Below are 8,149 nucleotides of genomic sequence, written 5' to 3' on the forward strand. Positions count from 1 at the left end.
GGAAGTTAATTTAGTAGTGGAATGAGGATGAAGCCAGACTCTTTAGGAAAAAGAAAGCCCTGGATGAACATGGTCAGAGCCTTCTATGAACAAGGTGGGCAGTACTGGCAGAGCTGTCAGTCTGGCTGGTCAATAGAAGAAAATCCACCACACTCCATGACTTCTGCCCCTAAAGAAGACCAAGCAGTGATCTCTTGTAGTTTCGCGCATGTTTGGGCTTCCCTTAGGAGCACTCCAGAATATAAACAGAAGAAACGGTTTTCAAGAAGTTCCAATTTACAATTAAGAATGAGAGCCATGTTTACTATGATACATTTGCTTGTGAATTTCCACCCTGACCTCAGCTATCAGGCCTGAAGCATTCACACCCAGGTGCAGAGGCTGTGGAGGCAGCTGGCGCCTTATGCTCCTGTAAGGCTGCCAGGGTCCTTGGATCAGGAGTGGAGATAACCTAATAGAAGCTGGCACAAGCAACCACAGCCTGGAAGGAACTTCTTTTCCTTCTTGGTTTTTGTTTAGCCCAAACAGCAAAGCTTTAAGTCAAATGCCATCTAGGCAACAATCATGACTCAGTAAATAAACTTATTAGTTCCAATTTACATTATTCCTTCATAAGGCATTCTCATATTTTTGGTTATGTGGTTATGATTTTCATTTCTATCTCATGTATTTTTTTTTTGTTTGGGTTATTGAAAACTCTTTGGAGAAGATTTTATTATAGGAGGAATCACATCAACACCACGTGGAAATCACAGATAAAATTAATCACACTCTGGAGACTATGAAGATAACAAGAAAATTAACTAGATCATATTCACATTGCCATGGTCAACTGAACACTGAATCCTGATGTCAATTACTGAATTATTTTAGGGATTACTATGTCAAGACAATTTTCATAAATTACTTTTTCCCTAACTTTGGTATGATTACATTTGCAATTTTAGTATTAAAACTAAATTTTTCATTAGACTTAAACTTTAATTCTTTTTTCTCCTACTAGCCATCACACCGAAGTAGGATTCTATAAATTTTCACTTTTTTATGCATAATGCAGGAGACCTGGGTTTGATCCCTGGGTTGGGAAGATCCCCTGGTGAAGGGAATGGCTACCCACTCCAGTATTCTTGCCTGGAGAATTCCACGGGCAGAGGAGCCTGGCAGGCTATAGTGCATGGAGTCACAAAGAGTTGGACATGACTGAGCAACCAACACACACACACACACACACACACACACACTCTCACACCCTCCCATTATGAGGCCCAAGAACTAGAAGACTGCACTGTCTGTGCTGTGTGCCACACCCTGATCCTGTCTGTCAAGGAGATGTCTTAGGACAAGCCTGGACCAGAGCTAACAGGAGCAGATAGAAGACAGAGGGCATTCTAAGTGCTTATACTAATTGCCTTTTTCTAAAATACCCTTATTTGATTTTCTTAACTTTTTGATGGATGTACAAGTGAGACATGAAGAAGATAGATTTAACATTTTCTTAATATAAAATGAAAAGAGTTGAGAATAGGATATGACATTTTACCATGAATAACATCATTAGAGTTTACTGTTGCAAAGAAAAATGTTCAGAGTTCAGATATGGGTAAAACAATTGCCTCTGGCTTTTGAAGAATTGAGAATCTAAGGGCCTACCCAGGGCAAATCAGTAAAAAAAAAGAGCCATAGAAATCTATGTCATGATTAGGAAAAATTCAGCTTTAAATAAGCTAAAAGAAAAGGAACACAGTTTCTTCTTTCAGTGGGAGAGATATGTGGCTGGTAATCATAACCGTGGACTTCCCCAGCGGCCCAGAGGTTAAAGAATCTGCCTGCAATGCAGGAGTTGCAGGTTCGATCCCTGAGTTGGGAAGATCTCCTGGAGGAGGGCAGGGCTACCCACTCCAGTATTCTTGCCCAGGAAATCCCATGGATGGAGGAGCCTGGCATGGCACTACAGCCACGGTGTCACAAAGAGTCGGACACGACTGAGCAACGGAGCACATGTGCAGTCATAGCTGTGCCGCTCAGTCAACCAAGTGTACTGAGCGCCTACTGGGTGCTAGTGGTCTAGGCACTGGGAATGCAGTAGTGGAAGATCTCTGCCCTCGCAGAGTGTAACATACATTCCTCTGTTATTCCTTCTGGGTGCCAGGCTCTGGGAACACAGAGGAGGATGTTTCTCAGCCTTAATATCACAGTTTCAGAGGTGGAGGAACTTATAAACACTCAAGTAAGTGCAATAATATAATGTACTAAAGACAGAAACCATTAGTTATTGGAGGGAGACATTTATTTAACAGTGTATTTTCTGGATGCTCAGAAAATACATCTGATACAGGACTTTAATGTAACTCTTGTTTTTTTTTTTCCAGTTTTTGAGATTGGCCAGTAGCCCTATGGCCTAAGGAAGTTGTTAGAACATCTCTGCTGGACTTCTGTTTATGCTTCCCATTGGCTCCTGTTGTTTCCGCCATTCTGAATCAATTCATTCTTTTTTTTGTTCTGTGTTTAAAGGTACCTTCTGGGAACAACAAACAGAGAACTCAGTTTTATTGACCCCTCTTGATTAGTGCAAGATTTTCCTGTCCTTTGGTGTGGGCATACCAAATAAAAAGCATCTTTTAATAACAATGCTGGAACAAAGATTGATTTGGTGGGTTGTTTTGTATGCAGTCAAGGTGCTAATTACTGCCAGGAGAAAAGCTAGTCAATTTCACCACAATCTATTCTTCCTTACCGGGTCACGTGCTTTTGGTCACACAGCCATCACCAATCTTTTTAGCTAGACATATATGTCTGCCAGAATTGTATCCAGTATGTACCAAAGGAAGAAAGAAGTATCATAACATGGCTCATTCTAATCTTTTTTTTTATGGACTTCAAACAATTCCTTTCAACAGTGTTTGATCTCTTTTTTTGGTAAAGTTCCATAAACCAAATAAAAATACGATTCTAATTTTACATAAGGCATTTGTAGCTATTCCTTAGTCCTCACAATTATTTTAGAAAACAAACATGTGTCTTGGTTACGAGAAACAGCTGCCACCTGAAAAGGAGGAGCCTGGTGCTGATTTTTGCTCTTGGAGTCAGATCAAGGTTTCCATTCTTTTCCCAATAACTTTCCTCATTGGATTAAAATGGCGTGATAGGAACCATTCCCTGATAAATAATGATGTCTTCCATTACTGTTTTATTATTGTGCTGGTAGAAACAAAAACTTCATTTGGTCAGGGTTATGTTCTGCTTTTCCTTTTATAAAGGATTGGGATTTAAATATCAGGTCTCTTGGCCTTTTGCACCGAATGAGCAAATGTAATGACATACAAAACTCTTGGGCCTTAGCCACAAGTCAACACAGTGTACCAAATGACCCTACTGGTCATTCCTTTTTTTCACCACCAGTGTATGGGGAGTTAAGAATGTCATTGACACAGAAGCAGACATACAATCCAGCAACTTTCTACGGAGCTACATGGTGAAACATTTGCCAGAAATGTAAAATAGTGAGAAGTTCCTTGCTTTTTTTTTCTTTTAGAAAATGTAGTTATTTTTCATAAAAGTATGTTTATGCATGATAACACCCAATGGATTTGCATTGTGCTTAATGAAATTAATTAAAACTTTTTTAATGTGGACCATTTTCAAAGTCTTTAATGACTTCATTACAATATTGTTTCTGTTTTGTTTTTTTGGCTATGAGGCATGTGAGATCTTAGCTCCCCATCCAGGGATTAAACCTGCACCCCCTTCATTGGAAGACAAAGTCTTAACCACCAGGCTGCTAGGGAAGTCCCATGTATTTTAAAATAAGGCTATAAATTCAGCTTTTAAAAATTTCTCAATTAAATTAAATTAAATTAATTAATTAAATTAATTTTTAATACAGTGAATATAAAAAGATATAGCCTACATAAACAAAAAGCCTTTGAGATCTTCAATAAATTTTCAGAGCATATTTTGGAGCACGAAGCGGCCATAGGGCCAAAAGTATAGCATTTCTTTTCTACAGTGTATTACAGGAAAAATCAGGAAAAAGATTTTTTTTTTAAGTGCAGAAAATCAGGAGGCCTCATTGCCTAGTATTATGTAAAATCTACGTAAGGCAACTGGAACCCTGGTTGGAATGTCATTCTGGTGTTTGTATTGGGAGTTCATGACTTCTTGCTAAGGTATAATTCAGATTATAGAGCTATCAATGTATAATTCAGGAAAATAATTTAAGTGAGTTTCTGTAGCATAGTGTAAAGTTGTAGAAATCAGAGGCAGAATGCCTGAGTTTGAATCCTCCCTTCACCATATACTACTTGTGTGATCACTGAACAGATTGTTTTATTTCGTCAGTTCTCAGTGTCTTCATTTGTAAAATAGAAATACGAATATTCCTTGAGGTATTGTTGAGCTGAGTGGCTACAGGAATTGGATGAAATAGTACATGTGAATGGACGGTGATTGCATCAGAATCATCATTCACCAAATACTGTCTAGTATTTTGTTTCTTCCTGTCCAATACCTCTCCCACTTATTATGTTCCTTTCATTGCTTTCAGTTTCTAACATTTTAGTTGATAACTGAATTGATAAAAATAATGCTCTCTAATTTTTAATTCCTGAAATAGTTTTATGATGCATTCTCAATGGGCATGTACATATACTACGGAAAGATTTTAGGGTATCAGTAACTAATGCTTCAGGGCTTCCCTGGTGGCTCAGTGGTGAAGAATCCACCTGCCAATGCAGGGGACACAAGTTCAATCCCTAGTCCAGAAAGATCCCCTGGAGAAGGAAATGGCAACCCACTCCAGTATTCTTGCCTGGGATTTGGAAATCCCATGGACAGAGGAGCCTGGCAGGCTACAGTTCATGGGGTTGGAAGAGTTGGACATGACTTAGTGACTAAAAAACAACAACTAATGCTTCAGGCAAACAAACCTGGAAATTTCCAACCTGCTGATTCCAATAGAACAACATCATGTAAAATAGTCTTAGAGAAGTAGCGCACACACGCCAATTTAATAAGCCGAGAGACCATGCTTAATGCTTAAATCTGTAATTTTTTTTAACGTTCATAAATCTTTGCAAATAGGTTAGGGCCTTGAGACATTTTTCTTGGGTTAGGCAGCTTTTGGAAACAATCCAGGATTTATAATACCAGAAGAGGAACATTCTTCAACAGTGGCAAGGATGAAAAGATTAACATAGCAAATAGGGATTTTGTAAAGAAGGTTTTTTTATGTCGGGATTTACATTAAACAAACTAGCCATGTGTTTACCATCTTCTGTCTTTACTCTTAGAGTCTCTTTACTCCTTTTACTCCTCCTGGCCTAGTGTCCTCACGTTGGCAGAATCAGACATCTTGATTTTAAGAAATACACACTTTGCCTTACTGTACACCAGAGGATGTGTATCAGGTGAGAAACAATCCAAGGGAACACCTTTGGTAAAACTGACCTTTTAGACATGTGGACACAGCGGGGAAAGGGAAGGACGGGATGAACTGGGAGAGAAGCATTGACATATATACGCAACCACGTGTAAAGTAGGTAACTAGTGGGAAGCTGCTGGATAACGCAGGGCGTTCAGCCTGGGTACCAGTGTGATAACCTAGAGGGGTGGGGGTTTCGGTGGGGGTGGGAGGGAGGCTCAAGAGAGAGGGGGTATATGTATATTCATGGTGATTTACACAACATTGTAAATCAGTTATCATCTAATTAAAACTAAAATGTTCGATGAAACCTCAAGAGAAAAAACCCACCAAAACTGACCTGTTGACATGAGTCCTTCAATTTGTTTTACTTTGTAGAATTTGCCCACAACCAGCCTTTTACGCATAAAAAACTTCTGCTACTTTACAGGAATGAGAGAAGACTGTGATTCTGTGTATTGTGAGAACTCATTTGGCTTCAGAGATTCCTGGTAAAACTTGGTAAAGTTCCTTCCACACACAGGTTGCATTTGTACCCATGCAATCCCATAAAGACAAAAGGAGTTCTTAATAAAGCAGGCTGGCTGCCCAGACATTGTGGGCTAAATGTAGGGATAGACAGACATGTATTATTTTATGTTATTAATATATTGGGCTTCCCTGGTGGCTCAGTGGTAAAGAATCTGCCTGCCAGTGCAAGAGCCCTGAGCCAGGAATATCTCCTGGAGAAGGAAATGGCAACCTGCTCCACTATTCTTGCCTGAGAAATCCCATGGACAGAGAAGCCTGGCGGGCTACAGTCCATGGGGTAGCAAAGAGTCAGACATGAGTTAGCAATTGAACAACATTAATATATTAGAAGGTAAAATGAGTCCAGGTACATTTTTAAAAGAGTTCTGTGCCTCAATCCATCACTCATAAGTGAATTTAGGCATTAGACCACTCCTAGATTTCTAAGGAGAAAAATAAGAGAGTATCCCCAAATCATCTCTACTGATGTTATAAATCTGCATTCTTGAGGATCAGTTTCCTTGCCTTAGACTTAACAAGAGTTTGGTCTTCCTACCGACTAGTTGGTGGTAAAGTACGATCAAATCATATGAGATTTATTATATAAGCTTTCTTCTAAGGATGCTAAAATGTTTTTTTATTGTTAATTGATTATCCCACAGAAGTATGGTTTTTAAAATTCCTTTCACTTGAACCATATCCCTTGCTTTTATTTCCTGATGTTTAGTTGTTTAATTCACATCTGTCATCTGCTTCTTACTCCTGTTTTGTATTTTGTTTCCTGTTTGTGTTTCTTTGCCTTTGATCATTTCTCTGCCCTCCTTTCATATTTATCTATTTATACTCCTTCTAATTTTGTCATCTATTTTTATACCCTAAGTCCTGGCCAGACTTCTTTTTTCTTCTCCTCTAGTCTAACCATTAAGAGATTATTTAGTGGTAGTTAGGTTAGCTACCGAATGGCATTACAAAGACAATTTAAAATGTTTTCCTCTGACTTAGGAAGGACAGAGGTATGGTTTAAGATTGGGAAAATATTAGAAATAGTTTCACTTGAGTGTCAGTGGAAGAAAACTACTTTCAGAATATGAATAATGGTGACTTTCTAATTTTGTAACATTTCTCAGTCGTGTAAGTATTTGAATCTTGACATTCATTTTATATTCGAGTTCAATAGGCAAATAACCAAAGCTTATTCCTAAAGAATTTGTATTCCTAGTAACTAATGAGTATTCACTAAATGTTTGAACTGAACTGAATTGTTTGTTAAAGTAAGAAAAGAAATTCCGCAGGGTCAGTCTTCAAGTATATACTCTATGAGCACTCTAGTTCTAGATTCAATTGCGAATACTTGGGCGCAAATGGAATGATTAATGGCTCTCATTGCATAAACAAATAAGCTAGGAATGCTAACTATCACTTTAGGTACTTGTCTTAAAACCTATGAAAGTAATGACCTGAAACACTCTGCTGAAACTTTCTTATTTGGCTGTTGTTTGTATGTTACATCAAATGAATTAAAAAACACTTTCCTTGGTTATGGCTTCCTGATTACAAAGTATTAAGGTGTTTTGTTTAAAATATTTGAATATATAGTTTTCAACCCCTGTTAACACAAAGCTCTCCGAAATGGTTTTAAGTAAATTTATTTTTAAAATGTCCATGGTCTTAGGAAATTTCTTTTCTAGGATGCAATTATAGCAAGTCCTTTACCACTGAAAATGAGGGGCTGAGATAGATGTTTTATATAAAAGCATTAACATTGTTATTTGTATGCCTTGTATCAGAAAGTGTTCAATCAGAGAAGGAACAGCAGTAAGAGATGTGTATTAAGACATGTATTGCAAGGAATTGGCTTATGTAGTCCTGGAGATGGTAGACAAGTCCCATATTGACAGGCGGGCTGTCTGGACAGGCAGGCTAGAACTCTGGAGCTGAAGATGCTGTCTACCAGTTGAGTTTCTTCTTTACCTAAGCCTCATCTCTCCTCTTAAAGGCCTTTCAACTGATGGAATCAGGCCGACCCAAATTATTTACTTAATGTCGACTTATTTGAACTTGAATTACATCAGCAACTAAATGATTGCTTGATTGAATAATTGGGCATTGTAGCTTAGCCAAGTAGACCCATCAAAAGACCATTATACCCAGAAACTCTTCAGTTTACTTTTAATAACCTTCCCCTTATTTATTGCTTTTAGTGTGTTTTTTTTTTGTCCT

General features: G+C 38.2%; 1 long non-coding RNA gene across 1 annotated transcript; it reads left to right on the forward strand.

Annotated features, from left to right (window-relative positions):
• Window positions 1-1,310: 1,310 nt before the first annotated feature.
• LOC133258071 (uncharacterized) lies at window positions 1,311-2,876 on the forward strand. Its single transcript, XR_009739792.1, has 3 exons — window positions 1,311-1,392; window positions 2,150-2,227; window positions 2,370-2,876. It is a non-coding gene; the product is annotated as an uncharacterized LOC133258071 (long non-coding RNA).
• Window positions 2,877-8,149: the final 5,273 nt, after the last annotated feature.

Source organism: Bos javanicus, chromosome 12 (assembly GCF_032452875.1).
Source record: "Bos javanicus breed banteng chromosome 12, ARS-OSU_banteng_1.0, whole genome shotgun sequence".
Lineage (NCBI taxonomy): Eukaryota > Metazoa > Chordata > Mammalia > Artiodactyla > Bovidae > Bos > Bos javanicus.